The sequence below is a fragment of the Ranitomeya variabilis genome, chromosome 4, assembly GCF_051348905.1.
Source record: "Ranitomeya variabilis isolate aRanVar5 chromosome 4, aRanVar5.hap1, whole genome shotgun sequence".
In the NCBI taxonomy this organism is placed as follows: Eukaryota; Metazoa; Chordata; class Amphibia; order Anura; family Dendrobatidae; genus Ranitomeya; species Ranitomeya variabilis.
The window spans coordinates 56,871,472-56,894,977 of NC_135235.1; the positions used below are offsets into that span (position 1 = coordinate 56,871,472).

The 23,506-nt window shown below is 46.2% G+C and overlaps 1 long non-coding RNA gene across 1 annotated transcript in view; it reads right to left on the minus strand.

The window, feature by feature from the left end:
• Positions 1-2,686: 2,686 nt before the first annotated feature.
• Positions 2,687-23,506, minus strand: part of LOC143768382 (uncharacterized) — a 29,206-nt gene continuing 8,386 nt past the window's right edge. The window contains exons 2-3 of the long non-coding RNA XR_013213837.1: positions 3,609-3,732; positions 2,687-2,841 (exon numbers count right to left, since the gene is read on the minus strand). This is a non-coding gene — a long non-coding RNA (uncharacterized LOC143768382). The remainder of the gene's footprint in view (positions 2,842-3,608; positions 3,733-23,506) is intronic.

Below are 23,506 nucleotides of genomic sequence, written 5' to 3' on the forward strand. Positions count from 1 at the left end.
AAAGTTTTATATTTAATTTTTAGTCGTCTCTGAGCTACTATGATGTCTCCCATACACAGTATATAGAGTCATAGAGTCATGAGGGAATCCAGCTCTCTAGTCTCTATATAGTAAGATTCAGAAGCAGTGTAGCTGTGAATCCAGCTCAAGGGTGAGAAACAACACTTACTAGAAAGCATCTGTAGTCTCTGTCTCTCTTTCGATTCCTTATCCATAGAATTTAATAGTCAGCTGTAATTTGATCCCTCACTGAACTTTCTTAAGCAGGAAGCATTGTAACGGTATTTGAAATGGTTGTCAGGTCTTCTGTGACTTCTGAATCTGTACAGTGTGCACCTACATAGATGTAGCCAAATGTAACTATGCAAATAACTTGGCCATACTGACAACTTTTCTCAGAATGTTATCTCACTTAAAGGTGTTGTTTGATCTTAACCCCTTCACGACTTTGGGATATTCCCTTTTTGCGCTTTAGTTTTTTTGCCCCTCTTCTTCCAAGAACCATAACTTCTTTATTTTTCCGTCAATATCCCAGTATGAGGTCTTGCTTTTTTGCAGGACGAGTTGTACTTTTGAACGACACCATTGGTTTTACCATATCGTGTACTGGAAAATGTGGAAAAAAATTACAAAAGCGGTGAAATTGCACAAAAAGTGCATACCATGTTCACTAAATGCTAAAACTGATCTGCCATTCTGATTTTTCGGGCCATTACAAGTTTGCAGATACCAAACATTTGTAGATTCTTTTTTATTTCATTGGTGAGAAAAATGTAAATTATGTAAAAAAATGGCGTCATATTCTGAGACCAGCAGAGTCTCCATTTTTCCGGATCTGGAGCTGGGTGAGGGCTTATTTTTAAAACACCAAGCTGATGTTTTTATTGATACCATTTTGTGGTAGATACAATGTTTTGATCACTTGTTATTGCATTTTATTGCAATGTTGCGTTGACCAAAAAAAAATAATTCTGATATTTTTTTTTCCTCATTACGCCATTTACAGTTTAGATTAATTTAGTTTATATTTTGATTGATTGTGCGATTCTGAAAGCAGCAATATCAAATGTGTATTTTTTTATTAGTTTAAATAAAGCAAAAGAGATTTGAAATTTTATATTTTTTAATTTTTTATATATATTTTAAAACATTTTTTTTTCTTTTCTTTTTTGCTTCAATAGTCTCTTTAGGAGACTTGACACTGCTATGTGTAGCAGAAACCATCCTTTCCTGTGGAGACAGAATCATAGAATGTTAGAGCTGGAAGGGACCTCCAGGGTCATCATGTCCAACCCCCGGCTCAATGTAGGATTCACTAAACCATCTCAGACAGATGTCTGTCCAGCCTCTATTTGAAGACTTCCATTGAAGGAGAACTCACTATCTCTAGTGGCAGCCTGTGCCACCCATTAAACAGCCTCACTGTCAAAAAGGTTTTTCTAATATCTAATCTGTATCTTCTCCCTTTCAGTTTCATTCCATTGCTCCTCATGTTTCCATATGCAAATGAGAATAAGGATGATCCTTCTACACTGTGCCGACCCTTCAAACATTTGTAGACAGCTATTAAGTCTCCTCTGTCTTCTTTTTTGCAAGCAAACATTTCCAGATCCTTTAACTGTTCCTTGTAGGACATAGTTTGCAGCCTGCTCACCATCCTGGTAGCTCTTCTCTAAACTTGCTCCAGTTTTTCAATGTCTTTTTTATAACGTGGTGCCAAGAACTGGACACAGTATTCCAGATGAGGCCTGACCAAGGAGGAGTAGAGGGGGATAATTACTTCATGTGATCTAAACTCTATGCTTCTCTTAATACATACTAGAACTGTGTTTGCATTTTTTGCTGCTGCATCACACTGTTGACTCATGGGCAGTCTGTGATCTATTAGTATACCCAAGGTTTTTTTTACATGTGCTGTTGTTTAGTTCTATTCCTCCCATTGTGTAGATGTAATTTTCATTTTTCTTGCCCAGATGTAGAATCTTGCATTTCTGCCATTTAAATACTATTCTATTAGTCGCTGCCCATTGTTCAAGCTTATCTAGATTATTCTGAATCTTTTCTCTGTCTTATATATTGTTAGCTATCCTTCCAAGCTTTGCATCATCTGCAAATTTGATTCATTTACCTTCAGTTCCATTATCTAGGTCATTTAGAAAATATATAATATTGCCGGGAAAAAAAAACTTTCATCAAAATGGCGCTGGAAAGGGTGCATGCACACTATCACATTCCGATAGATGCTACTGCGCAAGTGCCAAGGCCGGCGCCATTTTGCTCAATGTAAAATAAATGTCCTAAACCCACCATAGTACATGCAGTATGTAAAATAGGAGGCAAGTCACTAAGGGATCAGTGACCTGTCATAAGAGCATACTAATGAATATCTAAGCAGAGAACCACATAAAGACCCCACCCCACAGGCCGCCTCGGAGCAGGAGAATATCATTAACTGATAATTACAAATAAAGATTAAACAACAACCACAAGACAGATTTAATCAACCAAGATATCATTTTAATCAGTATAACGGTGCCAATCTGACAGTGTTTGTAGTTTACTGAGCAAAATCCTGCTGACAGGTTCACTTTAAGTGGATAAAGATAAGTTACCAGTGCAAAAGCCATTTACTGATTTCAAATTAGGTGTCAGATTACACTTTTTTGCACCATGATATCCCAGTGTTGTGTTATCTACATTCTTTTAACCATTTTTTTCCCATGGCTACATCTGTTTTTAAGGCCGCCAACATCACAGAATGTCAGCCATCCTTTCGAGATAGTGATGAGTGAATACATTTGCAGAACCATGGCCCAGCCGCCACCTTGGTGTTCTTGACATCTAATAAAACAAAAAACAGTATCAGAATGATCCATTCACAAGAAAAATGTAAGATCTAGTGTAAAGTAGACAAAACATGATATGTGATATGTACAGACTTTCAGTAGGTTCGTTCCCATTATTGTTTCCTTTAGTAGGACTAGGGCTCATCGGCCAACACTGACTTCAATAACAGTTATGGAAAAGCAGAATTACACTAACTGGGAGATATGAATCATAAACTTCCTAAAATAATTTTCCTCTTCAATTTGTTCCCCTCAGCTTCAAGAAATTAGTATATTGCAACAGAACATTGTGCACAGTGAAAAAGCTGAAGAGGATAAAGAAGCAGTGATATTTTCCCAACCTGATTCCGTCAGACAAGCTGCGCTCCGCTGCCGAGGGGCACACAAACTTCCTGTAGTTTTGACATTGCTATAATCATAGTAAACCATGGAAGTGATATGAGACCCAGCAGCACTGGGAACCATTCCAAGACTACAGGAGTTTAACAAACCCTCAACTTTTGTAATGAATTCAAGTAATCGGTGAAAGCTAGATGAGGAATCTGCACAGCTATGGACTGATGTTAGTTTTTCAACAGAATGATTATTCGCGCTTAGCCAACCGACACTATTTAATATGGACAGATGTAGAACACACATACACTCCAGCCACACTAGACACTTTGTGTATAAGTTGGAGATACGGCACAGAGCGTCTCGGTGTACTGTGTATCGTGGTACACATGAGACTACTGAGTACGTAATAGTTAATTTGGTAATTACCTTTTTAACCCCTGAAAATCATCTCAAAAGTCGGGGGTCGTCTTATACGCCGGGTACGGGGTGTGCAGGGAGCGGTCCTGTATGGTTCCCAGGATCTGGAGTAGAGGAGACTCTCCTTCAGGCCCTGTAAAAAAAAAAAATACAAATAAAAAGTATGGGCTATACTTACCCTCCGACGGCCAGCGGCTCTCAGCGGTGCAAGCGGCAGCCTCCGTTCCTAGGGATGCATTGAGCGAAGGACCTTCGATGACGTCATGGTAACGCGACCGGTCATGCGACCGCGACGTCATTGAAGGTCCTTCATCAATGCATCCTTAGGAACGGAGGCCGCCGCTTGCACCGCTGAGAGCCGCGGGCCGTCGAAGGGTAAGTATATCCATATTTTTTATTTTTATTCTTTTTTTTACATGAATATGGATCCCAGGGCCTGAAGGAGAGTCTCCTCTCCTCCAGACCCTTGGAACCATCTGCACCGCACTCGCCGTATAAGATGACTGGGGGGTATAAGATGACCTCCGTCTTATACGGCGAGTATATCCCAAACTCCATATTTTATATGGAAAAGTTGGGGGTCACCTTATACGCCCAGTCGTCTTATACACCAGAAAATACGGTAATTGTCAGCATTGAGATGGATGATGCAGATAAAAGCATTCAATTGAAATAAAACATGAGGCACTCGTGGCTTCTGTGGTAAAACAAGGTGAGGAGGCACTGATGTATTATACCTCGTGCCAGTGGTGAATCGAGACCTTCAAGCAGGACAAGTCTGCATGTATGAGAGCAAAGGAGCGGTGCCCTGGCCGGCAGCACACTCTCTAGGCGACTCTTCCGGATCAGCTGATAAATGTTGAAAGCAGAAAGACCTTTATGATATTATGCTGGTGAGAGTCTCTGCAAGGACAAAACTTCATCCTACGCGTTTCAGAAAATCTATGGTTTCCTTCATCAAGGATTTCCTTAGATGATAGATGGTGCTTTATATATGCTTCCTAATGACCTTTAGGTGTACATCTGCCAATCATTGAAATGCAATAAGCTCCACTTCGCTTTGCAAGCCCCTTGGTCTTAGTGTGTCCAGTTTAAAGCGCAATCGGGGCTTAACCGATAAACAATGAGGTGTAAGGGAAGGGAATCCACTCACCTAGTATGGTTGCTACAAAGCAACATGTATCTCGCATATATAATTATCACATGGCTGCTGCAAGGACACCGGTCTTGAAAGGACCAAATTAGATGAAGACAATGTGACTGAGGTGCCACTCATGCGCTGCCAGTGATGAATCCACCGTATATCAAACGGAATATATTGATTGATTTATTGAATAGGTTTGCAGAGTCAACGCATTTCGAGGACCTCTTCATCAGGACAGAAGCCTGTAGTTTAGTTTCATCCAGCAGTTTTCTGCACGGAACATTTGTTTAATATATTAATCGACATTACACCAATGTTGCTGGATTTTTTTAATGCCCACTATTTCTGTGCCTTGACTCTGGTGACAGATCATTTTCTGCTGTGATGACATTACTTGTAGATAGCAAATCACCATAACAGGTGTCATTAAGAGAAATCATCAAATGATGTAACATAAAAATGTACACACATGAAGTTTGGACCATCAACACCAGCAAAATAACAGTTGTAAAATTATGAGTACTTTTTTCAGTTTTTGACCTCCTGAAAACATTTTTATTTCTGAAAACATAAAAGATCTTTTAATTTTGGTCTTAATGACAATTGCAAGAGACGTACAGTATCATGGATGTATCGCTGGATATATATTCATATGGAAATATAATACTTGGAATGTTAAACATGTTGTTAAACATTGCCTAAAAGTCTCCTTAGTGACCAAGTTCACTTTTCCTACCATTATCCAAATATTTCAGATGGAAATAATGTCCTAAACTGCTGTGTAAATAAATTTGCCTTTACAGTTGCATGTGCCAACAAAAAAAAAATTGCAACTAAACTTGTGACTTTTGCATGCCAAAAAACTGGGGAAAAAAACCTTTATGAATTAACCCCTGTTGGGTTGGAAGGTATAGATGACTTTAAAACCAATTTTTCCAAACCGTTTAGGAAAAAGTTTATCGACACAAAACCCAAATGTCAAAGAAAAAAAATAAATTAAAATTAAAATAAATTTTATTTTTCAAAGAATTTTTATAAATTTGGGTTAATAAAGATTAAGGCACTGGTACTACTTGACCTATTTCATCCACATACTACATACAGTTGCTGATGTGCTTCACTGATAAATTAACTCCAGTGCCAGTGAGTGATGACAGGAACATCGAGGCTAGTGAGCAGCACTAGTAATCATGGGAGACGGCAGCTCTGGGGTCCGGGGACTCTAAACAATTGATGTGTGTGTACTCTTTGGTGATGCTTGCACAGAGAAGACATACTGAGGGTGACAGCCTATGACCGTTTACACAAGGAGTGTTAGAAACAGATTCATCAGAGCCACAACCTGGAGGAAGAATACTGACATATCATGTTTTCCTCCGGTGCTGTAATGTGAAAGATGCATTTTCGGGGAATAACATGCGTCTAAATACATCGATGACATCACAAAATGGTGTTGCAAGAAATGTGTGAATGAAGACAGCTTCATCGTATAACGGCAGTCATGCAGATGCCAGCTCAGGGATCGGAGAGAGTGTTCAGCCTGGAAATATTGTCCAAAATCTTAGCGACCTGTTTTTATAGGAATATATTTGGCAAGAGATGAATATAAAAGAAACCTTCAAGGGCAGGTGCAGACGAGGGTATTTGCTGTCTGAATCTGACAAGACATTGTTCACACTTGGACTAATGTTAAGGTACCTTCACACGAAACGACTTTACAACGAGAACGACAACGATCCGTGACGTTGCAGCGTCCTGGATAGCGATATCGTTGTGTTTGACATGCAGCAGCGATCTGGATCCTGCTGTGATATCGCTGGTCGTTGCTGAAAGTCCAGAACTTTAGGTACCTTCACACGAAGCGACGCTGCAGCGATAGCGACAACGATGCCGATCGCTGCAGCGTCGCTGTTTGGTCGCTGGAGAGCTGTCACACAGACCGCTCTCCAGCGACCAACGATGCCGAGGTCCCCGGGTAACCAGGGTAAACATCGGGTTGCTAAGCGCAGGGCCGCGCTTAGTAACCCGATGTTTACCCTTGTTACCAGCGTAAAAGTAAAAATAACAGACAGTACATGCTCACCTGCGCGTCCCCCAGCGTCCGCTTCCTGTACTGTGTGAGCGCCGGCCCCTAACAGCAGAGCGGTGACGTCACCGCTGTGCTTTTACTTTCACTTTAGGGCCGGCAGTCAGTCAGAGCAGGAAGCGGACGGCAGGGGACGCGCAGGTGAGTATGTACTGTTTGTTTTTTTTACTTTTACGCTGGTAACCAGGGTAAACATCGGGTTACTAAGCGCGGCCCTGCGCTTAGTAACCCGATATTTACCCTGGTTACCAGCGTAAAACATCGCTGGTATCGTTGCTTTTGGTGTCAAACCTGACGATACACGCCGGTCTGACGACCAAATAAAGTTCTGAACTTTATTCAACGACCAGCGATATCACAGCAGGATCCAGATCGCTGCTGCATGTCAAACACAACGATATCGCTATCCAGGACGCTGCAACGTCACGGATCGTTGTCGTTCTCGTTGTAAAGTCGTTTCGTGTGAAGGTACCTTTTATTTGGTCGTCAGACCAGCGTGTATCGTCAGGTTTGACACCAAAAGCAACGATACCAGCGATGTTTTACGCTGGTAACCAGGGTAAATATCGGGTTACTAAGCGCAGGGCCGCGCTTAGTAACCCGATGTTTACCCTGGTTACCAGCGTAAAAGTAAAAAAAACAAACAGTACATACTCACCTGCGCGTCCCCTGCCATCCGCTTCCTGCTCTGACTGACTGCCGGCCCTAAAGTGAAAGTAAAAGCACAGCGGTGACGTCACCGCTCTGCTGTTAGGGGCCGGCGCTCACACAGTACAGGAAGCGGATGCCGGGGGACGCGAAGGTAAGTATGTACTGTTTGTTATTTTTACTTTTACGCTGGTAACCAGGGTAAACATCGGGTTACTAAGCGCGGCCCTGCGCTTAGCAACCCGATGTTTACCCTGGTTACCCAGGGACCTCGGCATCGTTGGTCGCTGGAGAGCGGTCTGTGTGACAGCTCTCCAGCGACCAAACAGCGACGCTGCAGCGATCGGCATCGTTGTCGCTATCGCTGCAGCGTCGCTTCGTGTGAAGGTACCTTTAGTCTATTGGGCCATTCACATGTCCAATTTACTCCTCAGGCAGAGTCTGTCTAAGAAAAAAAAAGCACCATGACAGAACAACAAGCGGATAACAGCTGAGTGCAGTCCGATTTCCAAGGACTGACACAATGGAGAAGATGGAAACTTTTTTTCTCCATCTTCTCCACATTCGAGAGAAATGGAGCACACTATGCTCACACTTTGAGTTTGGTCACACTCATGAGTTTGATCAGAGTGTGACTTGCTTAATTGGACCGATTCTCTGGGATGAGAGAATCTACGGCCTTCTGCACCTGCCCTAAGGCTGGGGTTACACACAGGTCATGTGGTCATTGGTCATTGTGCTTCACTGCTACATCTCAATGGGAAAAAAATGAAGTGCAACTTTTACTGTATCGCATAGGGTTGAGCGAAACGGATCGGTCATTTTCATAAGTCGCCGACTTTTGGCAAAGTCGGGTTTCATGAAACCCAACCCGATCCCAGCGTGGGATCGGCCATGCAGTACACGATCTTCGCGCCAAAGTCGCATTTCATATGACGCTTAAAGCGCCATTTTTCAGCCAATGAAGGTGCACGCAGAGTGTGGGCAGCGTGATGACATAGGTCCTGGTCCCCACCATCTTAGAGAAGGGCATGGCAGTGATTGGCTTGCTTTCTGCGGTGTCACAGGGGCTATAAAGGGGCGTTCCCGCAGACCGCCATCTTACTGCTGCTGATCTGAGCGTAGGGAGAGGATGCTGTCGCTTCGTCAGAAGCAGGGATAGCGTTAGGCAGGGTCCACTAACCACCAAACCGCTTGTGCTGTAGCGATTTCCACTGTCCAACACCACCTTTTCTTTGCAGGGACAGTGGAGGCAAGATTTCTCTTCATCAGCTCTGTAGGTTATAAGGCTCCCTGATAGCTGCGTTGCTGTGTGTACGCCACTGTGCAAAGCAACTGCTTTTTTCAAAGCACAAATCCTGTTGCTCCTTCTTTTCTGCACAGCTATCTTGTTTGTTTGTCCACACTTTTGACTTTTGTGTGCAGCAGTCCTTTTTATTGCTGCCCGCCACACTTTTCTGAGATTACTGTAGGGAGATAGTAATTGTAGTACTTTTTTTTTGTTGTTGTTGTTATATCTCTTCGAGCCACTTTCTGCCACAGAAAACCTACTGTATAACAGTGTGCCTGCTTTCTTCCTAATTCTCCCATAAAAAAAAAAAAAAAGTGGGAGATTAAGACTGGCAAATCTGCATTAGTGCCAGTCCTGTGTGTGGCATCTGTTTTTTTTTCTGCCACAGAAAACCTACTGTATAACAGTGGGCCAGATTTCTTCCTAATTCTCCCATAAAACAAAAAAAAAAAGTGGGAGATTAAGACTGGCAAATCTGCATTAGTGCCAGTCCTGTGTGTGGCATCTGTCTTTTTTTTTCTGCCACAGAAAACCTACTGTGTAGCAGTGGGCCTGATTTCTTCACAATTCTCCCAGAAAAAAAAATAAAAGTGGGAGATTAAGATTGGCAAATCTGCATTAGTGCCAGTCCTGTGTGTTAAAATAAAGGGAGAATAATCTTGCCAAACCTGTGCATGTGTGCGAGTGCTGTCTGTGGTATCTGTCAGTCATTTTGACCCCACAGGAACTATACCGTGATATAGTGGGCCTGATTCAATCCCTTGTCTCCCATATCAAAAAAAGAGGGACATTTCTATCGCCAGTGTGTGCATCTGCGTCAGTCCGGCTAGTGCCATATCTGCCAGCCTCTTTCTGCTAATCAAACTGTGTATTGTGTAATACAGTGGGCCTGATTTTTCCCTGCATTCTCCCACACATAAAAAAGGGAGATTTACATTCCCAACAAGTTCACGCACACCTTGTACCTGGTTTTGCAGGACCACATAACGGTTGTTAGTTTGGTAACATTTTTCCAAGAATGAGGAAGTCTGGTGGAAGAGGTCGGGCCGTGGGTGGTCATTGGCAGCTGGTAATGATGGTAGTGGTGGTGGTCGTGGAACATCAGGTGGTCGTGGGAAAAGCAGTATAGCCCCTAAGTCTCGAGTTGTTGAGCCAGCATCATCGTCTGGCCGCACAAGGCCTCGAAGGCTCCCTTTTCTGGGAGTAGGAAAACCGCTTTTGAAGCCGGAGCAGCAGGAACAAGTATTGGCTTTCATTGCTGACTCTGCCTCTAGCTCTTTCGCCTCCTCCTCGGAAAGTGCCAAATGTCAGAGCAGTGCGTCGTCAGTGGATGCTCCCGGTCAGGAACAAGTCACTTCCTTGTGTCCTTCACCCAGAACAACAGTGAAGGATGCGTCAGGAGACACAACTGGTTACTCCATGGAGCTCTTTACACATACCGTGCCTGGGTTAGAAAGGGAAATTGTTAACAGGCCATGCCCATTACAAGATGAATCGGACATGGAGTGCACAGATGCACAGCCACAGCCAGATTATTATGCTGCTCCTTTAACTCAGATCAGAACATTGCCCTCGCAGTGTACTGATCCAGAATCTGACCCCGATGAGACTATGGAGCCCCGTCACGAACGCTATAGCACCGGCTTACACGGTGACCCAGAGGAAGGTGCACAGAACATAGAAGAGGAGGTCATAGATGACCCAGTTGTTGACCCCGATTGGCAGCCATTGGGGGAACAGGGTGCAGGCGGCAGTAGCTCTGAAGCGGAGGAGGAGGAGCCGCAGCAGGCATCAACATCGCAACAGGTTCCATCTGGCAGGCCCGTATCTGGCCAAAAAGTGTGGCAAAACCAAAACCAGTTGTAGGACAGTGTGGCCATCAGGTTAAATTAGCTCAGTGTGCAATGCCTGAAAAGGTATCCGATAGGAAGTGTGCAGTCTGGAATTTTTTTAACCAAGATCCCAATGATCAGCGCAAAGTCATCTGTAAGAAATGCTCAAGGACCTTCAGCAGAGGTCAGAATGTTAAAAATTTAAATACAAGTTGCATGCATAGACATTTAACCACCATGCATTTGCAAGCCTGGACAAACTACCAAATGTCCCTTAACGTTGTAGCACCCTCTCACAATGAAGCTAATCAGCAAGGCCCTTCCCTCACTGTAAGCCCACCGTTTACCACACCACCTGCAGGTAATGTTGCGGTATCGTCGCAAGGCCAAAGCAGTCAGGGAATCACCAGGTTCGTGGTCGGAAAAACTGTATGTAGGGCACCATCAAGAATACCATCACCAACCCTCTCTCAGTCACCCATGTCCACCGGCACCCCCACTAGTTCCACCGTATGCAGCTCTCCAGTCCAGCTCACCCTACATGAGACTCTCATTAGGAAAAGGAAGTACTCATCCTCGCATCCGCGTACACAGGGTTTGAACGCCCACATTGCTAGACTAATCTCGTTAGAGATGATGCCCTACCGGTTAGTTGAAACCGAAGCTTTCAAAGCCCTGATGGACTACGCTGTACCACGCTATGAGCTACCCAGTCGACACTTCTTTTCGAGAAAAGCCATCCCAGCCCTCCACCAGCATGTAAAAGACCGCATTGTCCATGCGCTCAGGCAATCTGTGAGTAGAAAGGTGCACCTGACAACAGATGCATGGACCAGTAGGCATGGCCAGGGGTGTTACGTCTCCATCACGGCACACTGGGTTAATGTGGTGGATGCAGGGTCCACAGGGGACAGTAATATTGGGACAGCTGCCTAGCCCACGGTCAAGGAAAGAGTTGGCTGTAGGCGTTCGTCCCCCCTCCTCCTCCTCGTCCTCCAGCAGAAGCGAGAGCTCGTCCACAGACCGCAGTTGCACGACCACTCCATCCGCAGCTGCCACTGTTGCACACGAGGTGTCCAATTATGGAACAGCTAGTGGCAAGCGTCAGCAGGCTGTATTGGCAATGAAGTGTTTGGGCGACAACAGACACACCACGGAAGTTCTGTCCGAGTTCTTGCAGCAAGAAACTTGGTCATGGCTGGGCACTGTACATCTTGAGGCAGGCAAGGTAGTGAGTGATAACGGAAGGAATTTTATGGCTGCCATAGCCCTTTCACAACTGAAACACATTCCTTGCCTGGCTCACACCTTAAACCTGGTGGTGCAGTGCTTCCTGAAAAGTTATCCGGGGTTACCCGACCTGCTGCTGAAAGTGCGAAGACTTTGCTCTCACATCCGCCGTTCGCCCGTACACTCCAGCCGTATGCAGAACCATCAGCGGTCTTTGAACCTTCCCCAGCATCGCCTAATCATCGACGTTGCAACAAGGTGGAACTCCACACTGCACATGCTTCATAGACTGTGCGAACAGAGGCGTGCTGTTATGTATTTGTGGGAGGATACACATACACGGGCAGGCAGTTGGATGGCAGACATGGAGTTGTCAGCTGTGTAGTGGTCGAAGCTCCAAGACCTGTGTCAAGTCCTTCAGTGTTTTGAGGAATGCACACGGCTGGTTAGTGCAGACAATGCCGTAATAAGCATGAGCATCCCCCTAATGCGTCTGCTGATGCAAAGTTTGACGCACATAAAGGAACAGGCGTCTGCAGCCGAGGAGGAGGGAAGCCTTGATGACAGTGAGCCATTGTCTGCTCAGGGAAGTCTACAGGACGAGGTGGCGGGCGAAGAGGAGGAGGACGAGGAGGTTGATGGGGATGACTATTTTTTGGATGAGGAAGCTTCTCAGGGGGCAATAGAAACTGCTGGCGGTGCAAGGCCGGGTTCAGGGTTTTTGAGGGAGACAAGTGACGTTGATTTGCCAGAAAGTGCTCCTCAACCCAGCATATGCACTGACTTGACAACTGGAACATTGGCCCACATGGCGGATTATGCCTTACGTATCCTCAAAAGGGACCCACGCATTATAAAAATTATGACAGATGACGATTACTGGTTGGCCTGCCTCCTTGATCCTCGCTATAAAGGCAAATTGCAAAATATCATGCCACATGAGAACCTCGAACAGATATTGGCAACCAAACAAGCTACTCTTGTAGATCGTTTGATTCAGGCATTCCCAGCACACAGCGTCGGTGATGGTTCTCACACGAGCTGCAGGGGGCAACAGGGCAGAGGTGTTAGAGGTGCACAGATCAGAAGTTGCGTAGGACAGAGGGGTTTTCCGACCAGGTTGTGGAGTGATTTCGCAATGACCGCAGACACGACAGGTACAGCAGCATCCATTCAAAGTGACAGGAGACAACATTTGTCCAGTATGGTTACTAACTATTTTTCCTCCATTACCGATGTTCTCCCTCAACCGTCATTCCCCTTTGATTACTGGGCATCCAAAATAGACACCTGGCCTGAATTGGCTGAATATGCATTGCAGGAGCTTGCTTGCCCAGCAGCTAGTGTGCTGTCAGAAAGAGTATTCAGTGCTGCTGGTTCAATACTGACCGAAAAAAGGACTCGTCTGGCTACCCAAAATATTGATGATCTAACCTTCATTAAAATGAACCACTCATGGATTTCAAATTATTTTGCCCCACCTTTCCCGGCTGACACCTAGCTTTCCTGTAAAAAGGTCTTGCTTTGGGACTGGTGTTACTGACTGTTCCAATCTCGTAATTTGCAGCTGTTTGTCCAGCATACGACATCTTTACACCTCCCTAAATGCCCTAACTCCCCCCACGGGGCCGTGGTCTCCCCACTTGTGGCAAGCACCCGTCAGAGTGCCATTTGTCTGAAGAGGTGGGTGTGCCCACTTTTGGTCGACGGCACTGGCACTGGGTCCCTCATAGTACAATGAAGTGTCTCTGGCGGTGGTGGCGCGCACCCAACGTCAGACACACCGTTGTGATATGAGGGGCCCTGGGCTTGTACCGCAGGCCAGGAGAGAGTGTACCCCCCAAGGTAAAACAGTGCTCTACCACTTGCAAAATTATCTGTCGCTGCTCCACCACTGTTTAGTCTATGCGCTGAAATCCTTCCATGCCTGGCACAGACAATAACAATTTGTTGACATGTATGATGCTAGTTAAAATAGTCAGGGGCCCTGTCCTACATTTACACCAGTAAATACTTTGCGCAAAATTACAATGTCTGAAAGTGAGCATAGGAGCACACCCCTGTACCTAAGTATGCCACCCTTTTTTGGGGGGGGGTTTGGTTTTTTTGGGGAGACATTAACATCTAGTTTGTTTTTGGGAGTACTTACTGTGTCAGACACTCCTTCCAATTGTCCTCCACTGACCACACCAATGCTGCCTGTGTACCCCTGTTACCAATTTAAAACTGCATAGAGCCTATTTTATTATTTGAGGCCTAGGAAGTCTGTCTGCGGTCCCTCCTTCCAATTGTCCTCCACTGACCACACCAATGCTGCCTGTGTACCCCTGTTGCCAAATTTAAGCTGCATAGAGCCTATTTTATTATTTTAGGCCTAGGAAGTCTGTCTGCAGTCCCTCCTTCCAATTGTCCTCCACTGACCACACCAATGCTGCCTGTGTACCCCTGTTACCAATTTAAAACTGCATAGAGCCTATTTTATTATTTTAGGCCTAGGAAGTCTGTCTGCGGTCCCTCCTTCCAATTGTCCTCCACTGACCACACCAATGCTGCCTGTGTACCCCTGTTACCAATTTAAAACTGCATAGAGCCTATTTTATTATTTTAGGCCTAGGAAGTCTGTCTGCAGTCCCTCCTTCCAATTGTCCTCCACTGACCACACCAATGCTGCCTGTGTACCCCTGTTACCAATTTAAAACTGCATAGAGCCTATTTTATTATTTTAGGCCTAGGAAGTCTGTCTGCGGTCCCTCCTTCCAATTGTCCTCCACTGACCACACCAATGCTGCCTGTGTACCCCTGTTGCCAAATTTAAGCTGTATAGAGCCTATTTTATTATTTTAGGCTTAGGAAGTCTGTCTGCGGTCCCTCCTTCCAATTGTCCTCCACTGACCACACCAATGCTGCCTGTGTACCCCTGTTACCAATTTAAAACTGCATAGAGCCTATTTTATTATTTGAGGCCTAGGAAGTCTGTCTGCGGTCCCTCCTTCCAATTGTCCTCCACTGACCACACCAATGCAGCCTGTGTACCCCTGTTGCCAAATTTAAGCTGCATAGAGCCTATTTTATTATTTTAGGCCTAGGAAGTCTGTCTGCGGTCCCTCCTTCCAATTGTCTTCCACTGACCACACCAATGCTGCCTGTGTAGCCCTGTTACCAATTTAAAACTGCATAGAGCCTATTTTATTATTTGAGGCCTAGGAAGTCTGTCTGCGGTCCCTCCTTCCAATTGTCCTCCACTGACCACACCAATGCTGCCTGTGTACCCCTGTTACCAATTTAAAACTGCATAGAGCCTATTTTATTATTTGAGGCCTAGGAAGTCTGTCTGCGGTCCCTCCTTCCAATTGTCCTTCACTGACCACACCAATGCTGCCTGTGTACCCCTGTTGCCAAATTTAAGCTGCATAGAGCCTATTTTATTATTTTAGGCCTAGGAAGTCTGTCTGCGGTCCCTCCTTCCAATTGTCCTCCACTGACCACACCAATGCTGCCTGTGTACCCCTGTAACCAATTTAAAACTGCATAGAGCCAACTTTTTTAGTTAACACATACTACCTTTGTCTGTCTGCGCCACTAAATCACGCTGTCCTCCACTGAAAAAGCTGAGCTTCAACCTTCAGGCTCTCATTAAGTATTTTTAAATGTAACACTGCAATTGCCCTACTACTTGGGTTGGGGCCTAGTAACGGTGTCTGCCGCTTCTTGGTGTTCTCCTCCTCCTTGGTGTTCTCCTCCAGGTTTCCTTGTCTGAGCTTCAACCTTCAGGCTCTCATTAAGTATTTTTAAATGTAACACTGCAGTTGCCCTACTACTTGGGTTGGGGCCTAGTAACGGTGTCTGCCGCTGCTTGGTGTTCTCCTCCACTGAACAAAGCAGTGCCGCCTGTTTCCTACTGTTAGCAATTTAGAACTGCATTTAGCCTAGTTACTTATTTGGCCCTACTCACTGTGTCAGCCTCTCATTACAGTTGTCCTCCACTGAACAAAGCAATGCCGCCTGGTTAGTCCTGTTACCAATTTTGAACTGCATTTAGGCCACTGCTAGATTAGCCCGCTGGTACATTGACCCAGACCACTACATTCCCCTTGCACTCTACACAGCCTGAATCTGACCCTGCTGAAAGTCTGGTTCCTCTTCCCGCATACTATACCACCTTACACGGGGACAAAGAGGAAGGTGCAGGTGAAAGTGCAGGTTCCTTCATCAGGTGGGGGGGCCCACTCGTTGGCGACGTCACTGGCACAGGGCCCCTCATAGTACGCAAAAGTGTCGCTGCCAGTGGGAGGCGCCCCCGCCGTGCAAACACACCGCCGTACTGTCAGGGGCCCTGTGCCAGTGCCAATGCGAACAAGTGGGACCCCCTGCTTGCTCAGGATCACAGCACTTGCAACGTTGCAATACTTACCTCTAACTGCTCCACCGCTGTGACGTAGTCCACGTTTCCTGGGCCCACTAAAAACTTGAACCAGCCCTACCCCCCCCCCAACTTTAGCCAAATGACCCCCCAATTTTCAATGGCTACCTATTATTGTAAGGTAAATTAAGATTGACAAGCTTAAGTAACAAGAATTGATGTTTTTGGCATTAAAATGGGCACTGTAGGTGTTTTCCTGGCCTCCACTCACTGCCGACTATGCTTCCCCATTGACTTGCATTGGGTTTCGTGTTTCGGCCGAACAACGACCCCGACTTTTCAAGAAGATCGGCCGATTTCACTCGACTCGACTTTTGACAAAGTCGGGTTTCGCAAAACTCGACCCCAAAAAAGTAAAAGTCGCTCAACCCTAGTATCGCAATTATGTAAAAAAAATTGGTAAAAAAAATTGGAATCGGTTGTGTTTTCTAGGAATTGCAATGCGACCTCCTTCACTTGTAATGCGCTGTGATGTAGCAGCAACACATAGCAATCTATGGCCGCGTGAAGCGAGCCATGGCCAAAGTCGCTGTGTAGCCCTCGGATAGTTGTCTCACCCCCCATTTTTTTAAACCCCTTCCTTCCGCAGACAGCTTTCGATTTTTTCTTTTAGTTTTTTGCATACTCATTCCCAGAGTCACACTTTTTTTTGCAAGTTTTAACTTCAACATTTAATATACTGACATGACAGGAGTTAGGAAGTAGGAGGCTAGGAAGGGGTTAACTGTTGGTTCTGCACATACACCAGAGTGTGAGTTAGAGGGATCGGGTTAGAGGATAGGTCACATGGCGTTGGATTATTTTTGAATTGGGTAATCTGTTAAAAAAAGCAGGACCCGTGGACCAATGGATGCTGTTCAGGCTCCAGGACCGCTGAGTGTCCATCCCACCCACACCTTTATTATGTTTGGTTGGTTTTCCCAAGGCGCTCGTGCTGACATCACATAGGTGAAGTAAGTTTATTGGTTGGGAACTCCCAGGACCTGTCTGACGGCACCGCGAGCAGGAGAACTTTCTTACGCTCGCGGTGCTCTCAGACAGGGAATGGGAGTTCCCAGGGATGACAGGCTATATGGTCACATCATGCAACCATGCAGCCTGCCATCTAGATGTAGCAGAGCTGGACCTGTCGTAGGACAAATGGATTAGCAGCATCTCTGCGGAAAGGTGTCACGGGGGTACTGGGTAGAACACAGCTGATTACCCGGGCCCCTGCAATATCCCTCAAACTAGGGAAACCCTGTCTGTCCCTCTCCCAGAGTTTACACTAAAGGTGTGCATGTCTGGGCCGCCAGGCCTGACCCTGAGTCCTGTTTCAGTACTAAGTTGAAACCTCCACCCGCCACCCAGTGTTAAGACCTCTCACCAACCCACACAGAAAGCACAGACAGGGAAAACTAAACAACGCACCACGCCGCAGACACACAGGAAAACACTATAATGTGCACAGGGCAAAACAATACAAATATAGGAAGGAGAAATATAACAAAAGATAATAGACCACCAGATACGATATTTCCTCTCCTAGACCACCACTCCAGACCGATATCACCAGGCACTAGACAAAAGCTATAATTGGCGACGCCCAAAGCCCATCAAAACTATTTAAAGGCAATGGGCGAGACTAAGCGTCCCACCCGAGTACCAGCCAGATTAACCCCGGACAAACTGGATCAATCTAGCCGGCGCCACTGAGCATATAGTGGACAAATGAGGAATTACCGCTGTCTGTCGGACGCCCTAGTGTGAACAGTGTCTGACATGACAGTACCCCGCCTTCTACGAGGGACCCCAGGGCCCTCACGACTTATAGGACCCGGCTTGTCCGGATGGCGGCGGTGAAATATACTGACCAGCCGGTCCACATGTATATCTGAGGCAGGTACCCAAGACCTCTCATCCGGCCCATAACCATGCCAGTGTACCAGGTACTGTAACGTGCGGCGCACCACTCGAGAGTCAACCACCTTGGAGACTTCAAACTCTAAACTGCCATCCACCAAGACTGGAGGAGGCATCGCCGCAGCGTCCACAGAACCCACCACCTTTTTTAATAACGATCTGTGGAACACGTTGTGAATCTTATATACCGTAGGGAGCTCCAATTGGTAGGCGACCCTAAACGGACCAATAAACCTAGGACCCAATTTATGGGATGGTATTTTGAGTCTTATGTTTTTTGTGGACAACCACACCCAGTCACCCACACTCGGGTCCGGACCTGGCACACGTCTACTGTCAGCCACACGTTTGTACCTTGCACCCACGCTCAACAGGCGCTGTTTTACTTTCCTCCAGACAGAGGACAGTTGTGCTCCTAACAAGTCCTCCTCCATGGAGACCTCCGTCCATGGCCTACTGGATACCTCGAGAGGAAGTAGTGTGCCAGCAGGACGGGAGCGGGGCGTCTTAGCCCTAGCGCACGTGGTACATGCTGACACGTATGAAACCACGTCCTGTCGGATTTTGGGCCACCAAAACTGACGCAACACCAACTCCAAAGTACCCCTAACCCCTGGGTGACCAGCCAGGACAGCATCATGATGCTCTGCCAATATCTTTAGGTGAAGATGGAGCGGTACAAATGATTTGTTAATGGGAAGCTCTGGTGGTACTTCCTCCTGAGCCTCGGCAACCTCAGCCTCAACCTCTGTCGTGATAGCCGAGACCACTACACCTTTTGGGAGGATGGGTGTTGTGAATTTACCTTTTGGCTCCCTCTAGTGGTTACTAGTGATTTGACTCTGGGTATGTCATTCATCCCTTGTATGCTCACCTGGGTCGTTAGGTCAGGGGTGTTGCTATATAAGCTCCCTGGACCTTCAGTTCAATGCCTGGCAACGTTGTAATCAGAGCTAATCTGTTGTGCTCTTCTCTACTGATCCTGGTTCCTGCTAAATTAGCTAAGTCTGCTTTCTTGCTTTTTTGCTATTTGTTTTTGTTTGCATTTTTGTCCAGCTTGTACATAATCTGTATCCTATCCTTGCTGGAAGCTCTAGGGAGGCTGGAGTTCTCCCCCCGGGCCGTTAGACGGTTCGGGGGTTCTTGTATCTCCAGTGTGGAATTTTGTTAGGGTTTTTGTTGACCATATAAGTTATCTTACTACATTCTGCTATTAGTAAGTGGGCCTCTCTTTGCTAAACCTAGTTCATCTCTGTGTTTGTCATTTCCTCTTACCTCACCGTTATTTGTGGGGGGCTTGTATCCGACTTTTGGGGTCTATTCTCTGGAGGCAAGAGAGGTCTTTGTTTTCCTCTTCTAGGGGTAGTTAGTCCTCCGGCTGGCACGAGACATCTAGCGACCAACGTAGGCATGTTCCCCGGCTACTTCTAGTGTTGGCGTTAGGAGTAGTTATATGGTCAACCCAGTTACCACTGCCCTATGAGCTGGATTTTTGTACGTCGCAGACTTACTTGTTCCTCTGAGACCCTCGCCATTGGGGTCATAACAGTTTGCCAGGCCAGTATTAAATGTTAAATGCATTGCAGAAGCGGGATTATAAGAAAGAAAGTTCTGAGGTTTTTTTTTTTTCTCTCTCTCATTTTTTTTTCTTGTCCCCTTTACCTCTGAGTGGCTTGTGTTTGCTGCAGACATGAATGTCCAGACCTTGATTACAAGTGTGGATCAGCTTGCTGCTCGTGTGCAGGGCATACAAGACTATGTTATCAGAAATCCTATGTCAGAACCTAAGATACCGATTCCTGAACCGTTTTCCGGAGACCGATTTAAATTTAGAAATTTCAGGAATAATTGTAAATTGTTTTTGTCCCTGAAACCCTGTTCATCTGGAGACTCCGCTCAGCAAGTAAAAATTGTTATTTCTTTTTTACGGGGCGACCCTCAGGATTGGGCTTTCTCGCTGGCGCCAGGAGATCCGGCATTGGCTGACATTGATGCGTTTTTTCTGGCGCTTGGTTTGCTTTATGAGGAACCCAATCTTGAGATTCAGGCAGAAAAAGCCTTGCTGGCGATGTCTCAGGGCCAGGACGAGGCTGAAGTGTATTGCCAAAAATTTCGGAAATGGTCCGTGCTGACCCAGTGGAACGAGTGTGCATTGGCTGCAAATTTTAGAAATGGCCTTTCTGAAGCCATTAAGAATGTGATGGTGGGTTTTCCCATTCCCACAGGTCTGAATGATTCTATGGCCCTGGCTATTCAAATCGACCGGCGGTTGCGGGAGCGCAAGACCGCAAATTCCCTCATGGTGTTGTCTGAACAGGCACCTGATTTAATGCAATGTGATAGAATCCTGACTAGAAATGAGCGGAAAATTCATAGACGCCAGAATGGCTTGTGTTACTACTGTGGTGATTCTACACATGTTATCTCAGCATGCTCTAAACGTCTTACTAAGGTTGTTAGTCCGGTCGCCATTGGTAATTTGCAACCTAAGTTTATTCTATCTGTAACTTTGATTTGCTCACTGTCATCGTATCCTGTCATGGCGTTTGTGGACTCAGGTGCTGCCCTGAGCCTTATGGATCTATCATTTGCCAAGCGCTGCGGATTTGTTCTTGAGCCATTGGAAAATCCTATCCCTCTTAGGGGTATTGATTCTACGCCATTGGCAAAAAATAAACCGCAGTTTTGGACACAGGTTACCATGTGCATGACTCCCGAACATCGGGAGGTAATACGTTTTCTTGTTCTGCATAAAATGCATGATTTGGTTGTTTTGGGTTTGCCATGGTTACAGACCCATAACCCAGTCTTGGACTGGAAGGCTATGTCAGTGTCAAGTTGGGGCTGCCATGGAATTCATGGAGATTCCCTGCCCTTGTCTATTGCTTCTTCTACGCCTTCGGAAGTTCCGGCGTATTTGTCTGATTATCAGGATGTCTTCAGCGAGTCTAAGTCCAGTGCACTGCCTCCTCATAGGGAATGTGACTGTGCAATAGATTTGATTCCTGGCAGTAAGTTTCCTAAGGGGAGACTGTTTAATCTGTCGGTACCTGAACATACCGCGATGCGTTCATATATCAAGGAGTCTCTTGAGAAGGGGCATATCCGTCCTTCTTCTTCCCCTCTTGGTGCGGGATTCTTTTTTGTGGCCAAAAAGGACGGATCTTTGAGGCCTTGTATTGACTATCGGCTTTTAAATAAGATCACTGTCAAATTTCAGTATCCTTTGCCGCTGTTGTCAGATTTGTTTGCCCGGATTAAAGGTGCCAAGTGGTTCACCAAGATAGACCTTCGTGGTGCGTACAACCTTGTGCGCATTAGGCAGGGCGATGAATGGAAAACCGCATTCAATACGCCTGAAGGTCATTTTGAGTACTTGGTGATGCCATTTGGGCTCTCTAATGCCCCTTCAGTTTTTCAGTCCTTCATGCATGACATTTTCCGGAAGTATCTGGATAAATTTTTGATTGTTTATCTGGATGATATTCTGGTTTTTTCTGATGATTGGGACTCGCATGTGGAGCAGGTCAGGATGGTTTTTGAGATTCTGCGTGAAAATTCTTTGTTTGTAAAAGGCTCAAAGTGTCTCTTTGGTGTACAGAAGGTTCCCTTTTTGGGGTTCATTTTTTCCCCTTCTGCTGTGGAGATGGATCCAGTCAAGGTCCGAGCTATTCATGATTGGACTCAACCCTCGTCAGTTAAGAGTCTTCAGAAGTTCTTGGGTTTTGCTAACTTCTACCGTCGTTTTATCGCAAATTTCTCTAGCGTTGTTAAACCGCTGACGGATATGACCAAGAAAGGCTCTGATGTAGCTAACTGGGCTCCTGCTGCCGTGAAGGCTTTCCAGGAGTTGAAACGCCGATTTACTTCGGCGCCTGTTTTGTGCCAGCCTGACGTCTCACTTCCCTTTCAGGTTGAGGTGGATGCTTGGGAGATTGGGGCAGGGGCCGTTTTGTCGCAGAGAGGCCCTGGTTGCTCTACTATGAGGCCTTGTGCCTTTTTCTCTAGGAAGTTTTCGCCTGCAGAGCGAAATTATGATGTGGGCAATCGGGAGTTGGTGGCCATGAAGTGGGCATTTGAGGAGTGGCGTCATTGGCTCGAGGGTGCTAAGCATCGTGTGGTGGTCTTGACTGATCACAAAAATCTGATGTATCTCGAGTCTGCTAAACGCCTGAATCCTAGACAGGCCCGCTGGTCATTGTTTTTCTCCCGTTTTGATTTTGTGGTCTCGTATTTACCAGGTTCTAAGAATGTGAAGGCCGATGCTCTGTCTAGGAGCTTTGTGCCTGATGCTCCTGGAGTCGCTGAACCTGTGGGTATTCTTAAGGAAGGAGTTATCGTGTCTGCTATTTCTCCAGATCTGCGACGTGTGTTGCAGAGATTTCAGGCTGGTAGGCCTGACTCTTGTCCACCTGACAGATTGTTTGTGCCTGCTAGATGGACCAGCAGAGTCATTTCCGAGGTTCATTCCTCGGTGTTGGCAGGGCACCCGGGAATTTTTGGCACCAGAGATCTGGTGGCCAGGTCCTTTTGGTGGCCTTCCTTGTCTAGGGATGTGCGGTCATTTGTGCAGTCCTGTGGTACTTGTGCCCGAGCTAAGCCTTGTTGCTCTCGTGCCAGCGGGTTGCTCTTGCCCTTGCCTGTCCCGAAGAGACCTTGGACACACATCTCTATGGATTTCATTTCGGATCTTCCGGTGTCTCAGGGCATGTCTGTCATCTGGGTGATATGTGATCGTTTCTCCAAGATGGTCCATCTGGTTCCTTTGCCTAAGCTGCCTTCCTCTTCTGATCTGGTTCCTGTGTTCTTCCAGAACGTGGTTCGTTTGCACGGCATTCCTGAGAATATTGTGTCGGACAGAGGATCCCAGTTTGTTTCCAGGTTCTGGCGATCCTTTTGTGGTAGGATGGGCATTGATTTGTCGTTTTCGTCCGCTTTCCATCCCCAGACTAACGGACAAACGGAGCGAACTAATCAGACTCTGGAGGCTTATTTGAGGTGTTTTGTCTCTTCTGATCAGGATGATTGGGTGACCTTCTTGCCGTTGGCTGAATTTGCCCTTAATAATCGGGCTAGTTCCGCCACCTTGGTTTCGCCATTTTTCTGCAACTCTGGTTTCCATCCTCGTTTTTCCTCGGGACATGTGGAGCCTTCTGACTGTCCTGGGGTGGATTCCGTGGTGGATAGGTTGCAGCGGATCTGGAGTCATGTGGTGGACAACTTGAAGTTGTCACAGGAGAAGGCTCAGCGTTTTGCCAACCGCCACCGCGGTGTGGGTCCCCGACTTCGCGTTGGGGATTTGGTATGGCTGTCTTCTCGATTTGTTCCTATGAAGGTCTCCTCTCCCAAATTTA